The sequence below is a fragment of the Bos taurus genome, chromosome 6, assembly GCF_002263795.3.
Source record: "Bos taurus isolate L1 Dominette 01449 registration number 42190680 breed Hereford chromosome 6, ARS-UCD2.0, whole genome shotgun sequence".
In the NCBI taxonomy this organism is placed as follows: domain Eukaryota; kingdom Metazoa; phylum Chordata; class Mammalia; order Artiodactyla; family Bovidae; genus Bos; species Bos taurus.
Genome location: NC_037333.1, coordinates 70954726 through 70979405, shown reverse-complemented (window position 1 = coordinate 70979405; position 24680 = coordinate 70954726). Strand labels below are relative to the sequence as shown.

Genomic DNA, 24680 nt, shown 5'->3' with positions numbered 1-24680 from the left:
TCGATGTTTTTTTTCTCTTGAGTACACAGCAAGAATCTTAAGTGTTCACTGAGATGAATGTTACCTTTGAGGGAGGATTTTATAGTCACAACAGTTTTTTTGAAAGAAGAAAAAAATGGCTTCTATTTCAAATTCAAAGAACAATCATTAAAATATGAAAACTACTAGGAATTAGGACTGTAGACTTTTTCCCAATAATTTTTAGCTACTGAAAGCTGCTTTCCCTTGTGGACCAACTGTCTTAACCATCAAGTAATTTCCCCCTAAGATAAGGGGGAAAATATTCACACGTTTTTCTACAAGGGAAGGAAGGTACAAGCTAGGATCCTGGTTTATCTCCCATCTTCCTTAAGGCTAGATAAAAATCTCCAAAGGAGCACGTCCGTTATCTTCTTTGGCCTCGGCCCTCCAGCCAAGGACTCATGTCCGGTCTCCCCAGGCCCACTCTCCAAAAAGAAGCGACTAAAGCAGTGCACTTCCAGGAGAAGAAAGAGGAGGAGTCTGGAGTGCCAGTCACCTTCACAAATGCCCTCTTCCCGTCCCAAGAGACGAAACGCAAGTGATGCCACCGGCTGAGAGGGAAAAGTCTTTTCGCCTGCCCGATTTTTTCCCCCTGGCATTGGCAAAGTGATTTGCTTTTCGAGAAAGACAAGGTCCCTTTTGGCTTCGGGATCCCTCATACAAGAAACTCTCCTCTGTCTTCGCTTCCCGCATCCAGGGTAAAAGCCAAAGCCACCCTGATCTGAACTCCCGGGACCCGCCGCACCCTCCGCAGCTAACCAGGCCCCGCCCCCCGCCCCCTGCTTTCCAGTAACCCGTGCGAGGAAAGGGGCGCCGGGGAGATCTCGGCTTTCCTGCACGCCCAGCGGCAGCCGCGGACCGCGCAGACGCGCAGCCCTAGGGAGCAGGAGTCTCCTCCGGCGCCCGGGATCCCCATCGCAGCTCCGAGCTGCCTAACGGAGCACATCGCATGCGCACCGAGACGCACCGGGGAAAGGGAGAGTGAGGGGAGGGACGAACGAAAAGCGCCGGCAGTCGGAGCCCGCAGGGGGTCACTGACTACGCATGCGCCGGGAGGGAGCGCAATCACAGACTAGTCTTGCGGCTACCGGCTTAAAAAAGGAAACCCCCGAGACCGAGAGCGCGAAGGAAATCTGGCCGCCGACGCGTGCGCGCTCCCGGTGAGTGGCGCCCCGCCGGGTGGGCCTGGGGCCTGACGTCCGCCGGCAGGCTGGCCTGAGCGGCGCATGCGTGGTCCCGGTGCCGGTGGAGGAGGGGAAGGGAAGGGAGGGGGAGGAGTTGAGGGCGGCTGTAGCGGTGAAATTTTGGGGGGGTGGGTTGGGGGCGCCACTCAGCCTCAGGGTGCTGCTAAAGCTGGGAGCCGCAGCGCCTTCAGGACGCTGCAAGGCTAGTGGTTCCGAGTCGCCGCAGCTGGACTCCAGGGTGGGGGAGGGAAGAAGCCGGAGCCGCCGCAAGCCACACGGTGAGGGCGCCGGGAAGTGGGGGGAGCAGGAGGGCGGTGTGTGTGGGGCCGGGGGGCGGCGGCCAGGGGAGGGGCGGGCTGGCGCTGAAGCCCAAGTTTTGCTTATCGCTCGAGTGTGTCTTTTCTCGGGAGTTGGGGTGGAGGCCCGCCCCGTCTGAAGGGCCTTTCGGGACAGCTGGGGTTACCTGCGGGGCAGGGGCGGGATTGGGGTGCGCGGCGGGGCCGGGTGGCCGGAGCGCGCCCTTGGGTTGAGGCCGATTCGAGCGGCAGAGCGGCGGGGAGAGCCGAAGAGCCGGTGCGGAGAGGGCTTTCGCTGGGGACCCGCTAGGCCTTGTGACCCACTTTATTCCTGTCACAACTCGGGCACGTTTGGAGCGGCGCCCAATGGGGCGCCGGGACGGCCAGCTCCTCCGGGGAACCCCCGCCCTCCCGGCACCCGGCCCGCGCGCCGCAGCCCGCAGTCCGAGCGGCGGCCGCCGCCGCCCGTGGGCTGGTTCCGTTAGTGGTCGCGGTTCCGGGGCTGGGTCCCCGGGGAACGCGCTACTCCTCGCGTCCGACTGGAGCCGCTGCGCGGGTTCGAACGCTCCCGGGGCGGCGCCTGTCTTCCTTCCTTGAGTCCACTCGCGCCCGGCCGCTCCGGGTCACCACGGCGGCTGATTCTTATGGAAACCTTTCGCCTGCGAAGCTGGACTCTAGCTAGTCCTGGTGTGCTGGCCCCGGGAGTGTAATTTCCGACGCCTAGCGCCGCAGAGCTTACATTCTTGAGTGCGTTTTCGCTGGTGTACAAGTCGTCCTGTTGCTAATAGCAGAATCCTGACAGGTAAAAAAAAACCTCGGCCTCTGACTTGGGGAATGAAAGATCGAATCAGGTGGCAGTTGCTTGCTATTAGAATGCCACGCTATACGACTTGAAGGCTTTCTAACCTTAGAAAAGCAACAACAGTGTTTTCTTTTACAGTGAAAGAAAAGCACTAGAAGGAACTTTTAGTCATTGTTGATTTGGCCGTTACGCTGATGCCCCAATCAAAAAAAGGTAATTTCACTTGAAGTCTGCATTCTAATTTGTACCTTCATTTTAAGTGATAAAATTGGGCGACTTTTTCCTCTACCTGGTTGGAAAATAAACGTTCTACAAAGGATGTAATTTAAATAATGAGTTGTTTTGTCTGCTTTTAGATCTGGGGGGAGAAACTTAACTCAGATGTTAAGTAGTTAACTGTATAGAATGTCATTAAAGTTTAGCCTGAAGAAGATAGATGAAAGTTGTGGTAGTCATAATCAGCTGTGAAAAAGATTGAGGAAGCTTTGTGTGTAATGACATGGAAAGATCTCCAAAGTATGTTATAAAGTGAAAAAAACAAGATATAGGACAGCGTGAATAATGTGCTACTTTGTGTGATAACGAGGCACCCATGGAATAGGAATATAAATTTGTGTTTGTTTTTATAAGTATAAAGAAACTGGCGGGGCAGGATAGTGGAGAATTGATAATGGTTGGGTAGAGGGAGGAGTTGGAGAAGGAAATGGCAACCCACTCCAGTATTCTTGCCTGGAGAATCCCAGGGACCGGGGAGCCTGGTGGGCTGCCGTCTATGGGGTCGCACAGAGTCGGACACGACTGAAGCGACTTAGCAGCAGCAGCAGTAGCAGCAGCAGCAGCAGCAGAGGGAGGAGTAACCTGATGAGGGGATGGTGGGAAATGACACGTACACTGTATGCCTTTATATTTTAAAGTATTTGTGACTATATTAATTCGTAAACTAGATTAAACAAAAATCCTTCTCTCCAAAATAATTTGCTCAAAATAATTTCTTTCTTTCCTAATTTGTAGTAATTTTGGCCATTTTTAATATGGTTTCTCTTAGTGTTTTTTGTTTTTTTTTTAAGGGGACACGACCTAAACTTGACAGAAAGTTTTAAGTATGGCTGTCTAGGCTCCAAAGTGTTACAAATTTAACTTTTAAAAATGTTTAGTCATATTTTGCTAAAATATATGACATTATTTACATTTGACATTTTGGCTTATGCTGTGTTCAGAGCATAGTTTTTCCTGCTGCTTTTTTTCCCCCAGAAATCCTAGTTGTATACAATTTTACTTTTAGTCTTTTTAACCCCAAAGTTGTGATGACAAATAGTTGGAGAATATGAACTCTCCATTAAAATGACAATGGAATTGATTGTCTAGATAGTTTGCTTTTCAGATGGGGAAATACTTTCTCAAGGCAGTCAGACGTGAACTGCATGTAAATTTATATGTGTGTGCGTTTAGAGAGAGATCCTGTATATAGATACAGTACTTACAGAGAATTAAAATTGAGAGTCAATGTTCTGTTGGTGCAAACGCTGAAATTTTTTTACGACTTAATGGATTGCTGAAAACAGTATGTAATTTCAGGGGGGAGGGTACTCAAAATTCCTCTGGTGGCTAATATCATATAATCAGAGTAGTGAATGTTGAGTAGTGGGAGACAGTTGCTATGGGCATTTTTGTTGTGTAGCATTCCTTTTTATTTTGGAGGATAGGATAATTTTATTTCTCTTTGATCTGTAGGTCTCTGGTAGTCAAATTTCTGCAAATGGCATTTAATTTTCATTTGAATTCCATATAGATCTGTTCATTCTTTTTGAAAAACATTGTCAGTGTTCAGGAAAAATTTAAACATTGCAACGTATTTATAATAGGTGAAAGCGCTTTTTATATACTTCACTTCCATCTCATCTCTCCCCAGAGATAACTACTGTTACATTGTTATATAACCTTTGAGTTCTTTTTCTGTGTATTTACATTTACTTTTAATCTCAAAAATTAAGTTATCTTGATTGTCTGCTTTGTTAGTTTGTCTCTACTGTGAGCTCTGTTACTACTCTACAGGACAGGGAAATGACCTGGATTGGACATGTCAGAAAGTTAAGCAACTGAGCCTCTCGTGGTCCTCTGACTTGAACCTAAGCATGCTTTGTCTTTAAATGAGAGACATTGATTTACTTGGAAGGAATCCAGCTGGGGAAACAAGAGAAGAAGCTTTTTGGTCTGGTTTTTGGTTTAATGACAGCAGACAAGTTGTATACATACTTCTCAGAACATTACCTTTCTAATAGTTCCAGAGGTGTTTTTTGGTTGTTGTTTTGTTTTATTTTGTTTTTAAACTGAGCTGAGAATAATTACTAAGACTTCATTCTTTTTAGGTGATAGAGTTGGCTATTAGTCAAGACTCTCTACTAACCTGTGAGATACATAGAGGATGCAGTACAGTTGACCCTTCCCTGAAGAGTTGGACATGACTGAGTACACTGCTGCTGCTGCTGCTAAGTCACTTCAGTTGTGTCCAACTCTGTGCGACCCCATAGACGGCAGCCCACCAGGCTCCCCCGTCCCTGGGATTCTCCAGGCAAGAACACCGGAGTGGGTTGTCATTTCCTTCTCCAATGCATGAAAGTGAAAGGTGAAAGTGAAGTTGCTCAGTCGTGTCTGACTCTTAGCGACCCCATGGACTGCAGCCCACCAGGCTCCTCCATCCGTGGGATTTTCCAAGCAAGAGTACTGGAGTGGGGTGCCATTGCCTTCTCCGGACTGAATACACACACACCCTTAAAAGAGCATGTGTGTAATGATTGTAACCCAAGTTAGGAAATGATAGATTCTGGAAGAAAAACATACCTAAGGTTGTAAGACTGTTTCCAGCTTTTTATTTTTGTGGGCATGGAGTTTGAATGAAGAGTAGAGATTTTTCATGACATTTAAAATAGGAAAGGATAAAGCAAATTTAGCTTGTCTTAGCTCTTACGGGGTAAGAAAGTAAGGAGTTAAGTTGTGTCCTCATAGCAGGCACTAACTGCTGGCTTATTTTTGTTTTTTTACTCTCTCCCACCAGAACCATTTGATGTTTTACTTGATAATTATAGCCTCTCTTAGATTTCAGGATTTGGAGAATAGGAGATTTAAGTCTGCTGGTTAACTGTTGTCTGCCATCTAATGTTTCAGGCAATGTTAGTATTAAAAGTAAATTGTTTTTTCCTATCATTTTTTTCCTCAAAGCACATATTTAATGTACTCGCTCCCCCATATTTTTACTTCTTGTGCTGTGTCAAATAAAATACTTATTTTCTGAAATATTTTAAACTGTGAAGGCAAACAGCATTATGGTGAAAAATCTGTCAAAGTTCCTCATTACAGCAAAATTACCTTCTATTGTTTGTATTTCTTTCCAGTTCTTTGCAGATGCATGAAGTTAAAAAAAAAAAAAAAGAAACTTTCATAGTTTCTTGCAGGCATTGTCCCAGTATTGTACTTTATATTTTATCCTTTTCTGAGTCTAAAATTTTAGGTGGCATTGAATGAATTATAGAAAACTTTTTAGTGTCAGAACAATTTAATCTTACTAATTGACTGTAGTTGTTAAAATGGCATTTATATTTATAGATTACTTTACAACCATCTGTTAGTCATTTTTATAGCTCTGTTGGGTGTAACTTCTGTGAATTAGGTGGGTAAGAGATTCCTGTTTTTCTCTATGCTTTTGATTATATGAATATTAGATTACCTAAGCTCATCCTTGTAAGTATAATCTCATCTTTGAGTTATTACTTGTTTTAAGTGTGTATTTCACAAAGATGTAATTCTACTTACTATTTTAAGTGTTAGAAGTTTACAGAAAAATCACTTTTAAAAAATAAATTTTTATGTATTATTTTTAACCTTTATAAGATACTGTTTAGAATGTGATTTACATTTTATTTCTCAGAAATATTTCTGAAAAACAGAGTAGGTATCTATGAAGCAGTTTGAACACACTCCATTAAAATTTAAGCTATAATATTTTTTACAGAGAGTTTGTTTGATTGCTTCAAAACTTCCTTAAAAGGAAAATCCTAATACTAAGAAAGAATACTTTCACCCAAAGAACTTACATTACCTTTCTGTAGGATTTCTGTGACATTTTATACAACTCTTAGGTATCTGTATCCTCTAGATTAAGTCAGGGAGAAAAACTGCTTAACCTATTTTCAATAGAAAATAGATATAATACTAAAGCCCAGTACAGTAGTTTCAATGTGTCTTCTGTTGTCATTTTTTGGAAGTTACATGTTTTCTCAGGTTTCTGTGACTATTTTGATAGCAACTGTTTTTTACTTTTTTCTTTTTTGTCACAAAAATAGGAAGATTTTAGGTGTTTATTTCTTCTGTTCATTTATTTTCAGTGACATGATCAGATCATTAAAATATCTGGTTTTATGTTGAATAAAGATTATTATTATTTATTGCCTGAAATTTAATAACAGCAAACTATTTTAACAAGATCTTAATTACTTACGTCTGTAGCTTGGTGTAGTGATTAAGAGTGCAGGGCTCTACAGCTAGCCTGCTTGGCATTCACATCCTGGCTTTATTACTAGTGATTGGACAAATGTTACCTCAATTTCTCATCTATGAAATGACAATAATGCTAGTTCATAATATTATGTGAGGATTAAACAGTACATACAAATTACTTAGAACAATGAGTATCATATAGTTAATTGTTCAATAAAAAATGTTAGCTGTTATTATTTCTGTTGTTTTGCTACTTTCATAGTGTGTACCAAACATGGCTCTTGTTTTTTGGGAGGAGAATCCTAATTTCCGTAAGTTGCTTAGAATTTTGTTTCTAGGTAGAGAATTTGAGAGTGTGTGTGTTAAGTCACTTCAGTCGTATCCGTTTCCTTGCGACCCCATGGACTGTAGCCTGCCAGACTCCTCTGTTCATGGGATTCTCCAGGCAAGAATATGGGAGTGGGTTGCCATTTCCTTCTCCAGAATTTGAGAGTACTTGACCTTTTTATGTAACTTAGAACAATGAAATGTTATTAGAAAATGTTGCCAAGATGCTTGGTATTGCATATTTCTCTGAAATCCCTTTGCCAAGTAGAGTTTTGAAAGACTGGTGATTTGTTTTTCCTATGTTGAAACCTAAATTTTAGTTGAAATAATATTAGAGGTTACTTTGGAAAAAACCCACAAATTAAAATGCAAAATGTTAGAACTCCGATTATATTTTATAACTTATATAGTTCTATAGAAATTTCATAGATTTTTATTAGATGCAGGAAGAGAAATGAGTAACATTAATTAATGGAAAAAGCTGTTTTCTTACTTGATAATTTTTGTCTCCATCAGAAGTGGTTGATGATATACTGTATTTTTCATTATAAAGGTGCCTGTTTCACGTAGAGTTTGTGTGAGACAAATTTATATTGTTTAGCCTCTTTTTAGACTTGATCACATTATTATATATTTTTTTTGAGTCTTTTACTTGTCAGAGATGATCATTAAGATTTTTGGTTGTTTTTTTTTGCTTTGAAAATAGTTTTGTGGTTTTTATAAAAATGAATCTTGTTTCTTGGAAAAGAGTTGAAGTATTAAAAACTACAAAGAAAATCTGTGATTAAAAAAAATTACCCAAAATCCCAGGGATGAAGCTCTCTGTTAATACTTTTTTTTCAGCATTTTCTAGGGTAGTTGGGGTGTGTTTGTGTGTATACATGTATGTGTTAAAATTTTATGGCAAGTGGAATAAAATGCAGTTTTATAAACTACTTTTTTCCTCTCATCATGTTTTCTGAATATCTTTAGTTGTAAAGTTATATTTCATTATTTTTTATCTTTGTTGTTGTGTAGTCACTGAATTGTGTTTTCTCTCGCACCCCCATGGACTGTAGCTGCCAGGCTCCTCTGTCCATGGGATTTCCCAGGCAAGAGTACTAGAATGGATTGCCATTTCTTTCTCCAAGAGATCTTCCTGATCCAGGGATCAAACCCAAAGTCTCCTGTGTTGCAGGCAGATTCTTTTACCACTGAGCCACCAGGGAAGGCCTTTTTTTTTTTTTTTTATTTAGTTTTAGTTTTTTACTTGTTTTCAGTTGACCTTTGAGCAACGTGGCAGTTAGGGGCGCTAACTCTCTGCTTGATTGGAAAAGTAAAAAATCCACGTATAACTTATAGTTGGCCCTTTTTGTGGTTCCTCAGTATCCAGTGTTCCCCATTCTTTGATTCAAGCAATCACAGTTCATGTGGTACTCAAGTATTTATTTACTGTTCGGAAAAAATCTGGGCACAGGTGGACCTAGGGAGTTTAAACCTGTGTTAATCAGGGGTCTATTATAGTTACATTTTTGCTAATAATAGCTGAGTTTGACTTCTCTTTGAATCATCTGTTTTGCATTCCTTTTTATCACTCCTGTTTTGCTCTTTTTTGTGTGTTAGTCTAATTTTTCCCCATTTTCCCTGTTAATTCGTTAGTTATACTTTCATTATACCATTAAGGGTTATTCTTGAGGTTGCATACAATAAGCATACTTGACTTACAATGCAAATTATTTATAATACAGATAGTTCAAATTATTACTTTTACCGTTCTCCAATAATGACTGTTTCTTACGCATTAACTCATATGCCAACCTTTTTGCATTATTACCATTCTGCATTTATTTATACTTTTAAACGCCAGAGAACAGTATGCTTTTGGACAATTTTTGTTCATATTTACCCTTTCCAGGGTTCTCCTTTCTTACATTTTCTGTGTTTCTGTCTGGGTTCTTTTTCCTTCTGTCTGAATAGCTTCCTTTAGTAGTATGTGTTTTAATACTGGTCTACCTGCTGACAGTGAATTTTTCCTTTTTTGTTTGTTGAAAACATCTTAATTTCACCTTTTTAAAATAATATTTTCACAGGGTATAGAACGCTACATTGATAGTTATTTTATTGTCTTCTTTCTGTTTAAGTCTTATTGAAGGTAATGTATCAGTGTATGTCTTGCTAATAATAATGTCTTCTATTTTTCTCAAAGGACTTCTCAGAATACTTTTTCTTCTCTTATTTTTTTAGCAATTTGATTGTGACGTGTTGAGGTGTGGTTTTCTTTGTATTTTGCTTAATATTCCTAGAGCTTTTTTGAATATGTAGCTTGGTGCCCTTTAGTTTTGGAAAGTTCTCTGTCATTACATCTTCAATTATTGCTTCTGCCTGTCTCATCCTTTATGGATTCTAATTTAAACATTTATTACACTCTATCTTCATGTTTCAAATGTCTCTTAAAAATTTTTTTTCTCTCCATACTTCAATTGGATATCTTATAATGAACTATCTTATAGTACACCAAAAACTACCTTATTTTTCTCCAAGTGAAAATGTTGTATTAATTTTACATTATAACTTTGAGTTTTAAAACATTCATTGATCCTGTTTTATAGATTTTTAATAAACTCCAGTTCTCTTGAACATACTGATTTTAATTGTGTACATACTTGTCTATTAAATAATTTCAGTATCTGCATCTTTCATTCATCTACATACATTGTTTTCCTGTTGATTGTTTTTCAGGTGGTTGTGGGATTCTTTCTCTCTGTACGTTGACAGGTGTTTCAAAGAACTTGCCCATTTCGTCTAAGTTGTTGAATTAGTAAAGTTGTTTATATCTTAAATAAGTGAAGTAAGTGAAGTTGCTCAGTCGTGTCCGACTTTTTGCGACCCCATGGACTGTAGCCTGCCATGCTCCTCCGTCCATGGGATTTTCCAGGCAAGAGTACTGGAGTGGATTGTCCTTTAAATAGCTGTAGAATATATTGTGAGTGTAATATCAGTATAATCTACAGAGATTTGATATCATTTCTGATGTTGATAATTTGTGTCTTCTGTCTTTTTTCCCTGATCAGTCTGGCTTGAGATTCATTAACTTTTATTAAGATCTTGAAGAACCAGCGTTTGGTTTAACTGATTTCCTCTAGTTCTCCTGTTTTTTGTTTCCTTATTCCTTCTCTGATCTTAATTCCTTTCTTTAACTTACTTTGAGCTTAGTTTGTTTTCTTTTTCTAGTTTCTTAAGATAGAAGCTGAGGTCATTAATTTGTGATCTTTTCCCCCTAATATATATGTGGTATAAATTTCCCTTAAATATTGCTTACCAGTTTTAATATATTTATATATATTTTATTTTCATTCAGTTCAGAATATTTTTTAATTTACTTTTTGATGTCTTCTTTGGCCGGTAGATTATTTATATTATTTAGTCTCCAAAAATTTGAGGGTTTTCCAGAGATCTGTTATTTTTAAGTTTATTGTGATGAAAGAATATACGTTTATAACTTGGATCTTTTTAAATTTGTTGAGATTTGTTTTATGGCCCAGGATATGATCTTAGTAAATGCTCCATGTGTGCTTGAAAATAATTTGTATTCTGTTGTTGGGTGGAGTGTTCTATAAATATCAATTAGGTCAAGTTGGTTGATTATTTTTGTTTATGTCCTGTAATTTTTGATTGAATGCCAGACATTGTGAATTAAAAAACAAAATAAAGCAAGCATTACCAAGTATGTTCTGCCAGAGGGTGTTTACTTTTTCTTTCAGGCAGATAGAATAGGGAGCCAGTCACTTTAATTTATGTGAAGGCTGGGTTGCTATTTGAGTAGTTTGGTGATACTCTTCTTTATGTTATTTATAGGGTGTGGTTTTCTAAGACTTTCATTTCAAAGCCTGGTAGTCTTTATCCCCTTGGTAGTGCCAAACATGGGAAATTTCACTTTGCTTCTCAAGTTTTTCAGTTATTATTTAGCTTTTTAACCCTGCATTGTTTAAAATTAAACAAATATCCTTGAGTTTGAGGTCCCTGCAAGTTTCCCATTTTTGTTACTTCAGCCTTGTGTGAACACCAAAAGCTTTCCTGACTTCTTGGTGCCTTAGCAGCAGCATTTCATACAGGCCACATCTCAAGTTTTTCAGCCTTCACCCCATCCTATAATCTGGAAATACCCCCTGGGAAAAGACAACTGCAGATCATCTAAACACCTTGAAAAAATATCCCCTTCTTTGGAGTTGTAGACCTTATTGTCTCCCATGCTTTAAGGACATCTCTGTACTGCCTTTAAAAATATGATTTTTATAATTTATTTAGCTTTTCTAGTTGTTCTCAAGAAGGATATTGGCTTGCTGCAAACTGTTGCATCCTACTCGGATATAGACAACTCCTTGTTGCTGTTTTAATATTTTGGCTGTGGCTTGTGGGGTCTCAGTTCCACGACCAGGGGTCAGACTGAGGCCATGGCAGCAGTAGTGCCAAATCCCAACACTAAGCCACCAGGAAACTCCTTCCCTGTTGGTTTTTAAAGCTTCACAGAAGAACTAAATTTTCATGAGCAATTTTGTATTAAACATTCTTCTTGTAGGCTTTAGGTAGTGGGGTTTTAGTTTCAGACCTAGTAAAAAAAGCCAAATTTAAGAAAAAAAAAAGCAGATTTATTGGGATATAATTTTTATATGTTAAAATTCACTCAATGTAAGTATACATGTTGAATTTTCATAGATGTATACATTTTTGTGACCACTACCACAATCAAGATACAGAAAGTTCCTATCAACCTGAAAAGTTCTCTCTCCCTTGTTGTTGTTCAGTCGCTAAGTTGTATCTGACTCTTTGTGACCCCATGAGCTGCAGCATTCCAGGCTTCCGTGTCCTTCACTATCTCCTGGAGTTTGCTCAAACTCATGTCCATTGAATCAGTGATGCCATCCAACCATCTCATCCTCTGCTGTCCCCTTCTCCTCCCACCTTCAATCTTTCCCAGCATCAGAGTCTTTTCTAGTGAGTCAGTTCTTAGCATCAGGTGGCCAAAGTATTGGAGTTTCAGCTTTAGCATCAGTCCTTCCAATGAATATTCAGGACTCATTTCCTTTAGGATGGACTGGTTGGATCTCCTTGCAGTCCAAGGGACTCTAAAGAGTCTCCTCCAACACCACAGTTCAAAAGCATCAATTCTTCGGCGCTCAGCTTTCTTTATAGTCCAACTCTCACATCCATACGTGACCACTGGAAAAACCACAGCTTTGACCAGATGGACCTTTGTTGGCAAAGTAATGTCTCTGCTTTTTAATATGCTGTCTAGGTTTGTCATAACTTTTCTTCCAAGGAGCAAGTGTCTTTTAATTTCACGGCTGCAGTCACCATCTGCAGTGATTTTGGAGCCCCCCAAAATAAAATCTGTCACTGTTTCCATTGTTTCCCCATCTATTTACCATGAAGTGATGGGACCAGATGCCATGATCTTAGTTTTCTGAACGTTGAGTTTCAAGCCAGCTTTTTCACTCTCCTCTTTCACTTTCATCAAGAGGCTCTTTAGTTCTTCTTCACTTTCTGCCATAAGGGTGATGTCATCTGCATATCTGAGGTTATTGATATTTCTCCCGGCGATCTTGATTCCAGCTTGTGCTTCCTCCAGCCCAGCGTTTCTCATGATGTACTCTGCATATAAGTTAAATAAGCAGAGTGACAGTATACAGCCTTGACATATGCCTTCCCCAATTTGGAAGCAGTCTGTTGTTCCATATCCAGTTCTAACTGTTGCTTCTTGACCTGAATACAGATTTCTTAGGAGGCAGGTCAGGTGGACTGGTATTCCCATCTCTTTAAGAATTTCCTCCATGTCTTCCAATCCACAAACATAGATTGTCTTTTGATTTCTTTTAGCTATATTTTATAGTTTTCATTGTACATGCTTTCACCTCTCTGGTTAACTTTATTTCTACATTTTTTTTGGGGGGGTGCTATTGTAAATGTAGTTGTCTACTTAAATTTCTGTTTTGAATTGTTCATTAGTAATGTTTAGCAACAGAACTGATTTTTGAATGTTTGAGTTTGTATTGGGCAACTTTGCTAAAATCATTTATTTGTTTTAATCGGCTTTTTACATGTGAAATCTTTAGGGTTTTCTGCATATATGATCATACGATCTGTGAACAGAGGTAATTTTTTGCTTCATCCTTCCATATTTGAATGACTTTTGTTTCTCTTCTTGCCTAATTGCTTTAGCTAGGATTTCCAGCTCTATGTTGGATACAAGTAATGCAAATAGGTATCCTTGCTTTGTCCATAATTTTTCAGTTTTCTTTCAGTCCAGAAGCTTTCATTTTTTGTTATTGAATGATGTTAGCTATGACTATTTCATATATGGCTGTTGTTATGTTGAGGTGGTTTGCTTCTGTTTCTAGTTTGTTTAGTGTTTTTATTGTGAAAGAATGTTTGATGTTGTCAAATGCCTTCATTACTTGAAGTCATCTTCCCCACCATCTTCATTCGGTTGATGTGGTATATGACAGTGGTTGATTTTCATGGTTTAAATCATCCTTGCATTCTGGGTATAAATAACCACTTGATCATGGTGTATAATCCATTTAATGTGGTATTGAATTTGATTTGTTAGTATTTTGTCTGAGGATTTTTGCATCAGTATTCATCAGGAATATTGGTCTGTATTTTTTTTGTGTTGTGTCTTTTTCTGCTTTTGGTATCAGAGTAGTACTGGCATCATGAAATGAGGTGAAAATGTTCCTTCCTGTTTAATTATTTGGAAATGTTTGAGGAGGATTGGTATATTTTTTAAATGTTACGGAGAATTTTTTCCTGTGAAGCCACCTGGTCCTAGGCTTTTCTTTATTGAGATCTGCTTTTATTTCTTGGTTTATTGTCATTGTTCAGTCTCTCAGTTGTGTCCAGCTCTTTGCCACTCCATGGACTGCAGCATGTCAGGCTTCCCTGTCCTTCACCGTCTCCTGGAGCTTGCTCAATCTCATGTCCATTGAGTCAGTGATGCCATCAAACCATCTCATCCTCTGTTGTCCCCTTCTCCTCCTGCCTTCAATCTTTCCCAGCATCACGGTCTTTTCTAATGAGTCAGCACTTCACATTAGGTGGTACTGAAGCTTCAGCTTTAGCATCAGTCTTTCCAATGAATATTTAGGATTGATTTCCTTTAGGATTGACTGGTTTGGTCTCCTTGCTCTCCAAGATTATTCTCAAGAGTCTTCTCAAGCACCACAGTTCAAAAGCATCAGTTCTTCAGTGCTTAGCCTTCTTTATGGTCCAACTCTCACATCCATACATGACCACTGGAAAAACCATAGCTTTGACTATACAGACCTTTGTCAGCAAAGTAATGTCTCTGTTTTTCAATATGCTGTCTAGGTGTGTCATAGCCTTTCTTCCAAGGAGCAAGTGTCTTTTAATTTCATGGCTGCAGTCACCATCTGCAGTGATTTTGGAGCCCAAGAAAATAAAGTCTGTTTCCATTTTTCCCCCATCTATTTGCCATGAAGTTATGGGACCAGATGCCATTATGTTAGTTTTTTGAATGTTGAATTTTAAGCCAGCTTTTTCAGTCTACCTTCATCAAGAGGCCCTTTAGTCCCTCTTCGCTTTCTGCCATAAGGGTGGTGTCATCTGCATATCTGAGGTTATTGATGTTTTTCTGGCAATCTTGATTCCAGCTTGTGCTTCATCCAGTCCAGCATTTCTCATGACGTACTCTGGATATAAGTTAAATAAGCAGGGTGACAATTTATAGCCTTGATGTACTGCTTTCCCAATTTTGAACTGGTCCATCGTTTCATGTCCAGTTCTAACTGTTGCTTCTTGACCTGCATACAGGTTTCTCAGGAGGCAGGTAAGGTTTATTTCTTGATTAATTCACTTTAAATTATTCTCTTGATTTTGCTGAGAGTGATGAGGATTTAGCTTACTTTTGCTGTCCTTAATCACTCATCTCTCTTCATCCCAAAGTTTGAAACAGTATAATGTTTTCATTTGGTACCTGTGCAGTTGTAAATAAAATGTTTCTTAGACATTATATTTTAAATTCCTACTATGTAAGATAAGGATAGTAGGGCCTTTATCCATTTCTCTATCTTGTCTTTTCTTCTCCTTCACTTTCATTTCTACCTTTTCTTTTGTGTTTGACCAGGTTGATCACATAACATTTTTTTCTGTTGTATAATGAGATTAAGACATTGCAGTGGGTAAGACTCCATGCTCCCAATGCAGAGGGCACAGGTTTGATCCCTGGTGGGGGAACTGAGACCCTGCATGCTGCATGGTATGGCCAAAACAAAACAAAAACATTCAGGCTTTTCAGTAGGTTGATTCTAAAAGCTGAACACAATAAATTACAGTTACTCATTGAGCTGTTTGTTTTTCATGAGTACAAAGTTATAATGGAACTCAAAAAAAATAGGATATCAAGGTAAGTTTGGTTATCTTAGGGCAAATTTTTTCACAATCATGCGACTAGTTTGCCTTATATTCTGAGTTGTTTGTTTAATCTTGTTCATCTTCACCTCCTGCAGTCTGTAATTACCTTTTTTTCTTTGGTAGAAATGTTTCCTGCTTGAATCACAGTATCTTATTTGTTGAAAGGAATCCCTGGTTTTCCTAGAGACATCCCTTTTAGAGTTTTCCTACTTCTTCCTTCAGTCTTCGTAAGAAGGAAGCCTGCTGAGTATCTAACATTCTGAGATATTCTTCCACTGCATTTCTGGGTTAGGTTTATTGTTCCTTAGATATCGCATCTTCCTGTTTCATGGCATTCTCCTTCTTTTTGCTGGAATATGTTCCAAATTAACATCAATATACAGGATACTTAAGATGAAACATTCTTGAATGCCTAAACATGGCTTTTACCTGGTTCATAATTGCTTGATAGTTTGAGTGTAGAAATTTAGATTCAGAGTGAATTTCCTTTTGAACTTAGGAGCTTTTCTCTGTTCTGTTTAGATCAAGATGGTAGGAAATCTGATGCTACTCTGAGTCTTGTTATATTTTTATAACCCTTTCCCTCTCTCTCTTTGGAAACTTTAGTATCTTACTGTTGTCTTTGTAGTTCTGGAATTTTATAGTTACATATCTAGGTATATGCCCAGTAGCTCACTGTGTCTGACTCTTTTTGCGACCCCATGGGCTGTAGCCTGCCAGGCTCCTCTATCCATGGAATTTTCCAGGCAAGAATATTAGAGTGGTTGCCATTTCTTCCTGCAGGGGATCTTCCCAACCCAGGGATCGAACCCACATTGCCTGTGTCTGCTACATTGGCAGGTGGATTCTTTACCATTGTGCCCTCAGTGAAGCCCTGTGTCTAGGTATGAGTTGTTATTCTATCTGAACTCTCTGGAGTTGATAGACCTTTTCCGTTGAAATGCTGGTGTTTCCGTTCAGGTATGGGAAATGTTCTCACTGTTTTTTGGTAATATTTCTTGGTTTTCTATGTTCTTTCACTTTGGAATGCTCATCAGCAGAATATTGGCTTTCTGGTTTGATCCTTATGTCATATCTCTTATGTTTTCTGTCATTGCCTTTTTATTCCTTATTTTTACAGATTTCTTTGGCTATATGTTCCTGCTTTTCTGTGAATGTCTGTAAGCAGATTGTAAGTATTCCAGTACCTTTGCTTATTTTCTGTTTGTATTATTTCAGGAGGCAACATGGTGTAGTTGTTAAAAGCATATATAATAGAACTAGACTGCTAGACTGTGTCTGTTAAGATTCCAGCTCCACTACTTAATAACCATATGACCTTAGGTAAATTATTTAACCTTTCTGTGCTCTGTTTCTGAACTATGAAATGAGGATAACTACTTTGTGGGCAAAGGAGTTCATATTTGTAAAGTATTTACAACAATTCTGGGTGTTGTAAAATCTGTATCATTGTAGCATTCTGTTTTTGTTTCATTGAATGCAGTTTCTTTAGGAGTGTCTTAAGGATATTTTAATTGTTTAATTCTTTTCTTCTGTACCTGAATACTTTGTGAGTCTTCTGGGGTTAATTTATTATTTACCTTTGTCTTTTTCTAGCTGTGGTTTTTCCTCATATGAAATTACATAGTTGACTCATCTATATTGCTACAGGAATGTCTTGATGACTTCCTATAGCTACAGTTGGGGTGTTTTTTTCTTGTTGGATAGGTGGGATTTTTTCCTAAGTGCTTTCTCTGTTTGAAAAGACTGGTTGGTAATTCTTAGTACATAGATGGAGTGTCTTGTCTGCTGGCAAGTTTAGGTTTAGAGCAGAAGAGCAGGGGACCTATTGTGATTCTCAGGAGCTTTCTATTTGTCGTATTGACAACAGACATGGCTAGGCACTAACATTCCTCTGGTTTCTTTATGAGCAGGTTGCCAGATTTCTGCTAGATTTCTTTAGAAAAGAGTGGCACAGTTTTTGGCTTAGGGGTGCCACTGGGCCTTGCCTAGCCAAGGAATGGGTGTAGAGAAAGGAGACAGGTAACTTTTTCCTAGGTCACTAGTATTCAGCCTCTTTATCTGCTAACTCGAGTCTAGAGTCTCAGAATGATGGACTCAGGCCTCCATGGTAGTCCCTGTGTGTGTGAATTTTGCACTGTGCTTTCCCTAGTTTTGCTTAACCTGTTAACACACTTTGGATCTTCTTTCCATTCTCTAGAAATCTACTGTGTCATTTCATCCCTTCATAACTTCCTACTCCATTCTTTTCATTGTTTTATAGATCTTAAACTTTTTGTACTTCTGTGCTGTCTTACCAGTAGGCATTCCAAAGGTGAAAGTGAGACAAAACTGTCATCATTATCTTTCATTCTTCAGGTTTTCTTTTTTTAAGGAAAAAAAAAAAAAGAATGAAAGGAATTGTCACTTCACTTCTAAATACTTCTGTAGTTAAAAAGTTCTGATTCAAACAATATAAAAACATATTTTGTCTTCTTTTCCTTTTATTTTTATTTTTTTAATTTTATTTTATTTTTAAACTTTACATAATTGTATTAGTTTTGCCAAATATCAAAATGAATCCATCACAGGTTATGTTTTTAATACCTCTAAGTGTTAGCTGCTCAGTCGTGTCCAACTCTTTGTGAGCCCACAGACTAGCCCACCAGCTCCTCCGTCCATGGGATTTCCGAGGCAAAAATACTGGAGTGGGTAGCGATTTCCTTCTCCAGGGGGTCTTGACCCAGGGATCAGACCCGGGTCTCTCGCATTGTAGGTGGATTTTTTACCGCCTCAGCCACCAGGGAGGGTAAAATATTTCTATATGTTTTTTAAAAAGTAAAGATATGTTCTTACATAAACTCTATCATATCTAACCAAATTAACCATAGTTTCTTAATATTATATAATACCTAGTTCTTACTCAGATCTTTTCCAGTTGTTTGAAAAATACCTTTTTATATTGTTTGAATCAGAATTCAGATGGGATATTACCGGTTAGTTGTTATGTTTCTTGAGTCCTTTTTTTCTTAAGAGTACAGTTTATTCGGGAGAAGAGTGATATTGGTTTGTAGATCACCGTTGATAGAAAATGTTTGTACCAGCTATGTATTACACAGTTCTGCTCCAGTTTCTTAAGAATTCAAAATCTTCCTTAAATAACATACGCTTTTGTTTTAATGGAATACATAACAACAGTAGTACAGAATAGAATGATGAACTCTCAGCTTTAATAACTATCAACTCAGGACCTGTCTTGTTTCATCTATACCTTCAGCTGTGTACCTTCTCCTGAATCTGTTTGAAGCATATTCCACATCTAATTCATCTGCAAATATTTCTAAGTGTGTGTGTGTGTGTGTGTGTGTGTGTGTGTGTGTGTGTGTATATGAAACTAGGTCAGTTCTATAAAATATTTCTCATTCTGAATTTATCTGGTTTCTTCTTCTTGATGTCATTTTACTTCTTTTCTGTATTGATTTAAATGGAACGTTTGCTCTAAAGCAGTGTTTCTCAAGCTTTTTTTTTCATTATTACTCCTTTAAAGGCCCTTTTTAGACATTTTTTTTTCCTTTATTGTCTGCTCCATGAGACCCAAGAGTAGAGCATTGTACTTTGGAAGGCAAGAAACCGTTTTAATTTCTATTGAAGATTTTTTTCACCCCTGGATGTGACACTGCAACTGTTAAGAATATACAATATAAAGATTTGATTCTGTAGTTTGACTCTCTGTTGTTGTTCTTTAGTCGCTAAGTTATGTTTGATTCTTTGTGACCCCATGGACTGCAGCATGTCAGGCTTCCCTGTCCTTCACTATCTCCTGCAGTTTGCTCAAACTCATGTTTATTGAGTCGGTGATGCCATCCAGTGATCTCATCCTCTGTTGCCCCCTTCTCCTGCCCTCAGTCTTGCCCAGCATCAGGGTCTTTTCCAGTGAACTGGCTCTTAACATCAGGTCACCAAAGTATTGGAGCTTCAGCTTCAGCATCACTCCTTCCAATGAATATTCAGAGTTGATATCCTTTAGGATTGACTGGTTGGATCTCCTTGCAGTCCAATAGACCCTCAAGAGTCTTCTCCAGCACCACAATTCGAAAGCATCAATTCTTTGGCACTCAACTTTATTATGGTCCAGTTCTCACATTTGTACTTTACTATAGAAAAACTGGAAAAAGCAAAGAGTTTGATTCTTTACATAAGAACATTTTATAAGTAGGATATGTTATAAAAATGTAATTGCTAGGGGGTATCAATTTTCATTTCAGTGAGTAAAACTCCATGAGGGCAGGAATTTGGTGTTTTTTCCCCGTTATCATTGGATATGTAGAACCTATCATAGTAAGTGAATGAATGAACAGGGAACAGAATTTCCAACTCCTTGTCTAACGGAACTGCTAGTTAAAAGAGAAATAACCCAATTAATGTGAAATCTTTTGTTTTTGTTAATCAATCTTTAAAATAGTACTTTTCCTATTGAAGGGTAATTAAAATTCTTTTAATATGGTGGAAAGAAGTATCATTAACATTTCTAATAATTTTCATTTCAATTGTTAATAAAAATTAATGATGATAATTGGACTGTTCATAAAACCATACTGGAAATAGAGAGTAATAAAAAGCACCTATCTCATAGGGATGTTGTGAGGATTAAATTAGTTAATACATGTAAAGCACTTACAACTAGACTTGACACATAATAAAATGCTTGACAGCTATTCACTAGTAATTGAGGATGGTGCTGGGACTCTTCTTTTCCTTCATTTTGCAGGAGGGCTCCTGATGGTTAGTTGATCAGTTCTTCCATTCATAGTGAGGTTTTCTCTCAAGCCCTTGCAAAAGCTCCACAAAAGGATCATCCTCCTTAAGACTTTCCATCAACTTTCTTTCCAGGAGTCCTCTTCTAAGACCCTTGATGATAGAGGACTGAGAAGAGCTGCAGAATGGTAATTATATTGCAGTCAAGTGGTGAGGGCTTAAAATGAACTCTGCCTGTTAGCTCTGTGTGACTGAGTGATACAGGGCAAATTGTTTTAATACCTTGCTTTCTTCCTTTGGCCATGTCTCATCTCAGAGAATGACCTTCTCATCTCTTTTCTTACTCTGAGCAGCCATACTCGACTTCTTTTACTTTCACACAGATGCCATATCCTCTCCTACATCTGCCCCTTTGAACATGCTGTTCCCCTTAATGTAATATGTTCTTTCTCTCCCCTCCCCAGTTGCTTTATTTGGTCAGATCCTACTCATGCTTGCATTAATTGTCTCTTTTCGAGGAGACATTTTCTAATAAATTCCCACCAGACTAGTTTGTATCTCTGCCATGCTCCCCTTTCACACCATCATGGTTTTAAAACCTTTCATCCCATTTGGAATAACCGTACAGACTGAGCTCCAGAGGGGTTGATAGAATCTGACGTGTTCATTGCTGCATCCCCAATTCCTGGCACATAGGAAACCTCAATTAATGTGGTATACTTGGATGGAAAAAAAAATACTGGCAGTATTGTTACTTAGAATTTGGTTAATATTATTTCCACAGCTGCCCTTGTTTCATGGATTTTTTTATTTTTTATTTTTCCTGTAAAGCTGCTGAAACTTAGAAGCTGATTTTGTCACAGTGTTAGATGCCTTTGGAAAATTCTGCATTCCTCTTAGATGAATCTTTACAACTTGGTGAGTTTCACTAGATATCTTCAGTCTTCATTTTGAGCTCAGAAGTATGCCTTCTCTTCTTGTTTTTTTTTTTTTTTCCTGACATAAATATTGGGTACAATGAGGTTTGCAATCTCCTTGCAAGGAGCATAGGACCAATTATTATAAAAACATTTAGAGCATAGACTGCTACCTTCTTTGATAGCTTTTATTTATCTTTAGAATTTTTATTCTCAAGAGAAGTGAAAAATTATTGAAAGATAATTGATATCCAGATGTATTTCAGCAGTTCTTGAAATTCTTAAAAGTTACCATCTGAAAGTAAGAGCTACAGTGTGTCTTTTTGTTGTTGTTGTTGTTGAGAGAAAGGTGATTTGCAAATGAATGAAAAGTAGAATAAGAATTATTTCATGTCAGGTTTTAGGTTTAGACATCAGTTGACTGAGGTAAAGACGGGCCAGTCACCTGCTACAACTCCAGCTTATAAGCAGGTCTGTCCATCCAGGGTTTGCACACTACCAAATCCAGTCTACTGCCTGTTTTGTATGACCTGTGAACTAAGAATAGTCTTTACATTTTTAAATGGTTGATGGAAAAAATTCCTGGAAGAAGAATACTACTTTGCAATATGTTGAAATTATATGAAACTCAGGTTTACTGTTTATGAATAAAGCTTTATTAAAATACAGCTGATCTTAATTTTTTTACACATTGTGTATGGCTGTTTTCAGGCTATAGAGGCAGAGTTAGGGAGTTGCATCAGAGACCTTAGGGCCCAGAAAGCCAAAAATATTTACTTTATGACCCTTCATAGAGTAAGCTGGAGAAGGAAATGGCAACCCACCCCAGTATTCTTGACTGGAGAATCCCAGGGAAGGAGGAGCCTGATGGACTGCCGTCTATGGGGTTGCACAGAGTCAGACATGACTGAAGTGACTTACCAGCAGCATAGAGTAAGTTAGCTGACCTCTGCTCTACCTAGTTGGAAAAGTATTTATAGATTGAGTGCTAAGATAAGAAATGAGTTGGGGGAAATTAGAGGGAGGTAAGAGTTAATAACCAATTCTCAGTGACTGAACTTACACTTTTTTTCTATCTTGGGAAGTGTAATCCATATTCTCATTAGACCTGTGTTGCTGTTTTCAAGCAGGCAATAAGTTGATTCTGGTATTACTTCTCTTCTAAAGTGAATGTAAATGGACATATTAGGAAGAAAATTAAAATAGTACTCTCAGTTTTTTACCACGTTTTAGTGATACCACAATGTCTTAAGCAGTGCGTGTGTGCAAGTTGCTTCAGTTGTGTCCAGCTTTGCTATCCAGTGGACTATAGCCCGCCTGGTTCCTCTGTCCATGGGATTCTCCAGGCAAGAATACTGGAGTGGGTTGCCGTGCCCTCGTCCAGGGGATCTTCTCAACCCAGGGATCGAACCCACGTTTCTTATGTCTCCTGAATTGGCAGGCAGGTTCTTTACCACTAGCACCAGCTGGGAATCCTGCTTAAACAGACTGTCCTCTAAATCATGATTAAAAGAAGCAGATACCAAGCACACAAAAATAGTAGGTCATATTGCCTTGCTTAAGCCATACCCTCATGGGAAACAGCAGTGATAAAAATTAAGCCATTAATGAAAATTGGACTTAGTTATGTAATTTAGGGTTGGTAAATTTTGTGCTAGCCACCACAGTCATATGATTAACTCAAATTAATAGAAAACCAGTGTAAATTGTGTTAAAGAATAATAAAAAAGTTCTAGCTAAACTGTAAAAAGCTATAGCTAAAATAAAAATAAACTACAGAAGTGACTTTAACAGTTCTTGATCACACGACAGCTAAGACTCAATCCAGGATTAGATAACCCATTATGCTTAGCCCTAAACTCAGATAATTACAGTAACAAAATTATTTGCCAGAGTTCTATTAGCAGTAGCTTAAAACACAAGAGACTTGATGGTGCTTCATACCCCTCTAGAGGAGCCTGCTCTATGATTGATAAACTCTGATAAACCTCACCAGCATTTGCTAATTCAGTCTATATACTGCTGTTTTCAGCAAACTCTTAAAAAGGAATAATAGTGTAATTATTACACATAAAAATGTTAGGTCAAAATGTAACTTGTAGGATGGGAGGAAATGGACTATATTTTCTATTTCAAGAGCATGTTTCTCATTATACGAAAGTTTTTATGAAACTGAAAACCAAAGGAGGCTATGGTAGTAAATTAAGAATAGGGTGCCTAGTTGAATCAGGCCATCAAGCATGTACACTCCATCCATCACCCTCCTCAATTATTAATAACCTTTATAATCTCTTAGCAAGTACCAAACACATATGAGGAGATAAAGTATTACTGAGGGAAGCATACTAGAAAGTGTGCTTGAATAAATCAAAGGATAGCGTAAATAAAAGCACCTAGTTTATTTTACCCTCAGGAGTTTCATAGTTTATGGATACTTTAAATTTGTCCCAAATTTCCCACAAATTCAACTGTTATAAGCAGATTAAATAAATTATTCACCCAGTATTTAAAGTATAAGAGATGGAAATTTAAAAATTTGGAGTGCTATGTAGAAAATACTGTAAGGGCCTGATTTAAAAAAAAAAGCATTAAAAGTAATAAAAAAACCCCAAACCTCTCCCCTTTTACATTTTGTATAATGATTTAACTAGGAAATTTTTAACAAAGAACTTAAATCCCCAGAAGCCAGATGAGCTCCTTATGAACAGTTTATTAGAACAAACTCATCTATATAGCAAAATTCTGAGAAGATTTATAAGTAGAGGTGACAAGCCTAACAAGCCTGATGAGAGCTGGTTGTCCAAAAAAAAAAATCTTAAATCATAGTTCAACTTTACAAACTATTAAAAAATCAGAAATTTTAATGTATTTTTAAATGTTAATCTAAAAAGTTTCAACTCCTTAGAAACAGGATACAACCTTATCTAGAGAGTAAAAATAACACCATAGTTGCCTTAAAAAACAGCCATCGATTAAGCATTCAAGCTTGGCAACACATTTACCTTAATACCAACAATAAATCGACTCCTAGTTTAATACTGGACTAGTCTATTAATTAAAAGAAGCAGTAATGTTAATATGACTAACAGGAAATATTTCTTCTTGCATAAGCTTATATAAGTAATAGAATCACTGGTAGTTAACAACAAATCTAAGTCAGTGTTAAATTATTTATTAAAATTAGTCTCAACCTGACAGAGGTATGCACCTACCAAAAGATTTTAAAAAAGTAAAAGGAACTCAACAAGTACAAACCTTGCCTATTTACTGAGAGTATCACCTCTAGCCTGACTAGTATTAAAGGCACTGCTTGCCCAGTGACATCTATTATCCTGACCGTGCAAAGGCAGCATAATCACTTGTTTTCTGAATAAAGACTTGTGTGAGTGGCCACACAGGGTTTTCTTATCTCTTAATCAGTGAAATTGACCTTCCTATGAAGAGGTGGGAATAACAAAATAAGACCAGAGGCCTGTATGGAGCTTTATTTAATTAATGC

The 24680-nt window shown here is 38.1% G+C and overlaps 1 protein-coding gene across 10 annotated transcripts in view; it reads left to right on the top strand.

Moving 5' to 3' along the window:
• The first annotated feature begins 838 nt into the window (after positions 1 to 838).
• The window catches only part of CLOCK (clock circadian regulator), a 111401-nt gene continuing 87559 nt past the window's right edge, over positions 839 to 24680 (top strand). For 2 of the 10 annotated variants that reach the window (XM_059887306.1, XM_059887307.1), the window contains exons 1-3: positions 1350 to 1483; positions 2442 to 20452; positions 21096 to 21182. The gene's annotated coding sequence lies outside the window, so the exon portion shown is untranslated. Of the gene's footprint in view, positions 1182 to 1349; positions 1484 to 1539; positions 2304 to 2441; positions 20453 to 21095; positions 21183 to 24680 lie in introns of those variants that run through there. The other 8 variants (XM_002688257.7, XM_005207980.5, XM_010806117.4 and 5 more) reach the window with 7 other exon arrangements.